Source organism: Trachymyrmex septentrionalis, unplaced genomic scaffold (assembly GCF_001594115.1).
Source record: "Trachymyrmex septentrionalis isolate Tsep2-gDNA-1 unplaced genomic scaffold, Tsep1.0 scaffold231, whole genome shotgun sequence".
NCBI lineage: Eukaryota > Metazoa > Arthropoda > Insecta > Hymenoptera > Formicidae > Trachymyrmex > Trachymyrmex septentrionalis.
In genome coordinates this window covers 441,802-448,975 of record NW_017305388.1, presented here as the reverse complement: position 1 = coordinate 448,975, position 7,174 = coordinate 441,802, and the positions used below count along the sequence as shown (strand labels likewise).

The window sequence follows — 7,174 nt, the reverse complement described above, 5'->3', positions numbered from 1 at the left end:
CAATCCATGGAATGGGTACTCCAAAAATGGATCTGGACACGGAGAAAACCCGCGAAATACATAATCTTTATATAGAAAGCACCCGTGGAAAAAAAAAGCCTCAAGAATATAATTCATATTATTACAATATCATACAATTTATATTATTAATTATTATACATATTGCATGATAGTTACTTACAATATAATCATTGAGTTTCAGTTGTAGTAACTTTAAAATAGTAAATTATATTATTAACAACAGTACAATAATTATAAATTTGTTATTGAATAAACAATAAAATAGTTTATCTAACTTTGTATATTAGTAGTTCTGCACACAAAACTTGCATAATTGCCATCTAGTTCTTATCACTTTTTCTGAGTGTATAAGACTATTATTATTAACATTATAATATACTTATTGTACAAAAATAATTCTTCTGATTATAATTCTTTTATTATTCGGAATTAATGCAATAATCAAACACTTTTTCTTCAATGTATATATATGTAAAGAGTTAATATTTTATATTTAATCTTACATTTATTTTTATTTTTTATGCTTTTAATTAAGTTTTAATCGTTATTTTTTATAAAATATTATTAGGCAAAAAAATATTTTCAGGAAAGAAAAGATTTTTGTTACGACAATATAATATATATTCAAAGTAACTTATTATACTAAAGTAAATTTATATTAAACTAAATATAAAAAATTCCAAAAATTATATACATAGTTAATGATTTATATATAGTTATTTAAAAAAATTATATATGATATTAGAATGTTATAATTGTATTTTTTTAGAATTATAATTTATGTACACAAATATGTATTCTGGATGGAATTAAGTATAATTGAATTTATTTCTCCCATAAAAGTGCAATTTTTATTCATCAGCAATCGTAACTATTCGGCTTTAATTGTAATAACTTTATAAAATAATTAACTTCAGTTGCAATAACTATAAAATTGTTATTGAATAAATTATAAAATAATAATAATTTATCCAACTATGTTGGATAACATTAATTCTACATATAAAACTTATGTAATCATCATCTAGATAATTGTCGCCATTACGTCATTTTCCCTGAATGGCTGTATTTTGTAGTTAATACATAATTTACTAGAGTGAGTTTTTAATTCATCGATTGATCAATCGCATTGTATTGATGTTATAATTTATAACGATTTTGAATTATAATTTACATAAATATGTGTTCATGGAATTAAAATGCGATAATTAATATTATTCTTTCCATAAAGTGCAATTTTTACTTATTAGTTCTCATAACCATTCAATTTCAAATGCAATAATTTTAAAATAATAAATTGTTAACTTTATTCACAATAATCATAAAATTGTTATTGAATAAATTATAAAATAATTTATCCAACTTTTTTTGTATACTACTGTTCTGCATTCAAAATTTATATAGTTATCATCTATATAGTTGCTATTATTATGAGTTTTTTTCTGAGATACTTAAGATAATAAATTAAGCTCTTAAAATAAGAACGGACTATGTATGAATAGCCTAACACTCTTGTATTTATCATGACATATAAATAACGGTTAATATCTTCTATAATTGTTGTATACAGTTCTCTCGGATAAAAAGTTACACATAGGTCTAAACATTGAGATCGTTTTCTCAACAATGACAGATACTTCGGCATATAAGATCTTCCTCATACACTAAGAGAAAAATGTATTAAATTTTAATAAATCATTGTTTGAATAGTACTAATATAACATTTATTTATGGAAAATAAATATTGGTTAAATAAAATATATAAATATTTCGGAGTATTCTGGAATATCCTTGAAATATTTTTGGGGGATTTTAGGAATCTTTTATGAATATGTCAGGAATATTTAGCTGGTAATAATAATAGGTAAAACAAATTAATGATTCTTGTATCAAATAAATATATGTTTACATTTAATAAATATTCAACTGGCACTTGTATTCAAACAAATATTTGTTATATATTATAAAATTTTAATAGAAACACTAAAAAGTTACATGAACTAAGAAAATATAGTAATATTAACCATATAGTAATATTAATCAATTACAAATAATTAATACTGTATTTTATTAGTTTATTTCATTTATATTTTATTCTTAGTAAATCTTTATAATGCATAGTTACAAATTTTTATATGATAGGTGTAGATAATTCCTAGGAATTTCAAAGTTACTGAATTTTTGAAAAGAACTAAAAACTGTGCTGTCGAGATGCATCTCTTATTTACTTTTGCTTTCAAAGTTCGAATCTAATTGAATTGTGCAAAAAAAGTGTATGTTGCATCTTTTATTGTATACTGAGAGATCTTCTTCTTAAGAGAAATTGAACTCCGTTGTGTCCCTGATAATAATACCGCGTACTGCTCATAATCACTGAACAGCTTTAGTGACAAGGTTTTGAATGTATTTTTAAAGTTACTTCAACAATGATTAATTAATTACTATGATATTATATAGTGTGCTTTATTAAAAAAGTGTTTGTCTAAATGAGAAAAATTTAATTGTTATGTCTTATTTTTATGAGGCCTAACTATTTAATGCAGTTGAGGTACTATTTCACTATCAATTAATGATATACAAATGCCATAACTATATCTTGACAATGTTGAGTACTAAATTAGTAGCTATTATTCTATAAAATTAGTTATATTGTAGATACTACAATTACCAATGTTGCAAAAAAAATTGGTTACAATTTTTTTTTTTTCAGTGATAAAAACCTTTTGTCTATAGAACTGTGCGTCACTTCTTTTTATCAAAAAGTGTATTTCTATGTTAATAAATAAATCGTTTTATCTCATTTATATAAAAGATTTTATACCAAAAACTGACGACTTATAAAATCCGTAATAAAAAAAATTTACAAAGATAAAAAAAAGACCCAATGAAAGACTTGGTTAAAAAGAATGCAAGAAATAATAGTACACAATAAAAATATTTAATTGCAATAAAAAAATGATACTCGCCAACATTGATGCGGTAAAGCAATTGCTCTAATCTTATTTCTCCAAACGTGCCTGTTCAAATAATACGTTGTTCGTGAAGGACACATAAAAGGATTCATTTCTAGGAAGGAAACGAGAAAACGATAAATTTTCGGGAGGTGCGGTAACGGCAAGTTAGAAAGCTGGCTTGTTATTGCACTATTATCGAATGATAAGAACGTAAACAGGAATGAATAGCTCCCATTCATAGATCAGAGATGAATAGCGCGTGGATGTGTCACTTGGAAGAATGTCGCGCGTGATTGTCGCGACGACTCCGTTTACAGAGCTGTATTTATTCGCCTCGAGACAATTATCGTCTTAAAAGGTAATAACGAATAAGCTATTTTACACGTTATTCGCCTACATTAATCTAATCTATCCGATTAGTTTTTTTTTCCTTTCTTTTCACGAAAAGACTACGCTCTCATGTATCTTCTTTGTGTTTTTCTCCTCTCTGGAGTAGAAGAACATGTTCAAGCGTGGGTGTCTAACATGAAGTATCATTGAAACAGAGCTTACAGTTGTTGGTTTGCTACGCGCGATGACATCGTACCCACGGGATCCTCAGCTCGCGACAATCCCATTCAGTTTGTTTGTGTAACTCACATATCAAACTCGTACAGTAATTGCAAAAGGAGAAGGTCGCGTGGAAAAGAAGCGCAGTGTTTCTATGCGCTTCAGAGCGAATCGTTGGCCGGAATAATCAGGTTCTCGCAAGGCAGGATGCGAGGAATAAAGACGGTTCGAGAATCTTATCCGTAACGTAGAAATTCAAAACTTGTTCCGTCAAAGGCGCCAGCATGTGAAAGATTTCGCGAGAGTGCAGGTGCAGGAAAATATGTATGTATGGATGTACTTACTCTCTAAATCTCTTTGAGTGAATAGTGAACTCTCATTCCAAAAGACTAAAAATTGTGCATCTTAAAAAAAAAATATTTTCACTCTGAGTAGCGATCGTGTAACTTTTCCCCTAGGGCGGGAACGTGAAAAGTGAAAATTTTTTTATGTATACGTACATACATACTATATTTCCCCTGATCGCTACCCTAAAAAAAGAGTAGACAATTTTCACTGTCTTGGAGTGAGATTCATTCTAAAAGAATCAACTTTTTTTTTCAAGGGTAAAAATATTTTCATTCTTTTTCGAAGACTAACCCAATTTTCAATCTTTAACTGAGTGAGACTTCACTCTTCAGAAAGTAAGATTGACTCTACAAGGTTTAGAGAATATATTGCCTTGCACCTCGCGCGATGAATAGCACGAGATAAATATAATATACAATATGATTCATCGCACGGCTGATCGAGATGATTCACGAAGCTTGATTCCTTATGCATTGAAGATTAAAGATTGCGAATTGAGGATTAGAATTCTGCCAATCAAAATAAAACGGATTAAAATTAAAATTATCCGATTGGTCGAATTCTAATCTTTAATTCGCAATCTTCAATCTCCGATGTGTAGTGTGACACGGATATTAGATCAAGCCGGTCAGGTCGTGAATAAATAAGTTCGAGTGAGAGATTGCATCCGACTACAAGTGAAGAGTCACGAGGATTATATAATGCACGTTCTTAGGAACGTAGGGATATAAATCCTAGAATCGCGAATCGATATATTAGCTGCGCTCACCTAATCTATTGCCCGATTATCGTTCACGATCGCGCGCTATAAAGTGCACCATGTACGGTGACTATCATTATCATACATGTATTCTTAACCGAAAAAAAAAATAGATACAGTTAGATGAGAAACGCGATCAGTAATGTGGAATTTAAAGAATAACAGAAATAAACGCAGTACAAGAAATAAAGGATGAATTAAAACTCCACGCGACATATATCTCTTATGCGTACTTTTTGTACCTTCTTTTTTGTATGAACAGAAGAAAATCCGGGAACTGCGAGTCGACGCTTATGTTTTTTCGCCCATGGCGAAACGAATGAGATCCGGCAACGCTAGAGAGATAGCGATACTTGAATCCAGCCAGTCTGCCCTTTCAATGTGCACAACACTCGGCATCCTCCCCACCGCTTTCGCGGTTCGCCCTTCGTAGTGCCGTCTGCAACGCGATATACATACGTATATCTGCACCCCCCCCCTCTCTCTCTCTCTCTTCATCTCTTAGCGTGTACAATTTTCAGAACGTAATTTTATCGCGTGAGGTAACAATGGAGCAATCAGAAGTCGCCAATTAACTGCGGTTATATTAGTTGCAACTTCTAATTTTAATCGATGCTCAGTTGACATACTTTTATATCCTTATATAAACTGAACTTTATTTCAAACCTAATTAGTACTGTGGTACTTCAATTTGCATTACCTTTCAATCATCATGTAAATTAAAACGGAAGGAGAGAAAAAAAGAAAACAAATTCAAACAGCGGCAGCTCTCAAATGTTCGTAATATTCATTCATATACCTATGCACATTTACCGTTTAAAGTGCTCGATATGTTGGTTGCAAAAACAGTTTCGAACCCAAACAATCCTTTCGTTTGTCAAATGCGAGTACGATTTCTGCACTATTAAAGTTATAGTGTCAAATTATACTCAATTTTTAGAGTTATTTTTAATCATTTCTGTAAGTTGCCATTGCTTGTACTCCCTATGTCATTAATTCACTGAAACAATGAGATTACAATTCAACCCACAAGAAAATATATAAAGACTCAAATTTAGTTCATTAGTTACTAAGTTAATATAGACACTATTTATTTTAAAACTAATTACAGAAGGTATCACAGGATTGGAAAAAACCTGGACTTTTTTAAAAAAGCTCAACCCACTGGGTTTTATGGAGGTTTTATTGGGTTTTATTGAAGTTTTTGAGATTTTTTTGATAAAATTGATTATTTGATACTTTTTTCAATATTTAGTTAATATTTAGTAATATTTAGTTTACATTGTATTTATCATTACTTAATTACATATTCAAATAAAATTAATTATAAAAGAATTTTGTAAAAATATTATAACATTAAATTTGTAAGTTTTTGTTTCTAAAGAGAATTCAATCGTGTAGTCGAAATATGTAGAACATTATTAATTTTTATATGATCAACGATTGAAATATAATATACTTTACGCATCAAGAGATCCACGGTTGATTCTTATATATCCTTTATTTATCTAATTTATTATAAAAATATTATAATGATGAATTTTTCAAATATAAAAAAAAATACTTTTGTAGTGAAGATAAAGAAAGAAATGATGACATTACATATAAAATTACATACATAATATTATATATATAAAATAATAAAAAACATTTGGATAGAATAAAAAATCAGTCCAAAAGTGATGAATGTATATTACATATTTTATAGATATTTAAATGTAATTTAGATTCAATTTTAAGTAAATTTCCACGGAAAGGAGACTTATAAAACCAAATATGCATTAAAATAAAATATGCCTTTAAATAAAATTATATTACAGTTTTAAATATTATTACAAAATATATATACAATATAAATACACACACACACACACACACAAGGCGTGTAAAAAGTTCTAGACCTCTTAAATATTTTCAAAAGTAAGCATTTTTGAAAAAAATATTTCAGACAAAAGTTGTAGGGTTTAAAAAGAGCTATGATCACATCTATTTAACCTTGGGTGGCGTCGCCAAGAATGTGATTAATAGATATTTATCAAATAAAATTGGTATAATATAATATGTTAAAATTATATCAGTTCAGTTAGTTTAGTATACTCTATATTCATTAAATATTTATAAATATGTTCCTTTTATGTGTTATCGATTAAAAAATTTATTTTTCTTATACAAAATTTCAATAAAACCCAAAAAAAACCTCCTGGATTTTTTTGAAATGGGTAAAATAATGCCGTCCCTGGAAATGGATTAATTCACATTTTTACACAAATGAAAGGTAAGTAACAAAATATTATTTACGGGAGAGTTGCCGAATGCGTACTTACTAATCGCCTAAATCGTACCTCATCAATAATTTATAATATTTATTATAAGTTATTTTATATAAGCAATATTTAATAACAATAAACTGGAAAGGATACGAGCAGTAGGAGTCAAGCGCAGAAAACGTCGCGCAAATAATATATCTATGAAGTGTTTAGCACGTTTTAATGAATAAAGAAGCTTCATACTTCATAGATATATTATTTGCGCGACGTCTTCT

General features: G+C 28.5%; 1 protein-coding gene across 5 annotated transcripts in view; it reads right to left on the bottom strand.

Moving 5' to 3' along the window:
- Positions 1-7,174, bottom strand: part of LOC108748563 — a 50,986-nt gene that overhangs the window by 29,059 nt on the left and 14,753 nt on the right. The window contains exon 1 of one of the 5 annotated variants that reach the window (XM_018486789.1): positions 4,875-4,899. The exons of the other annotated variants lie outside the window; for them this stretch is intronic. The gene's annotated coding sequence lies outside the window, so the exon portion shown is untranslated. Of the gene's footprint in view, positions 1-4,874; positions 4,900-7,174 lie in introns of those variants that run through there. 5 annotated transcript variants of the gene reach the window in all.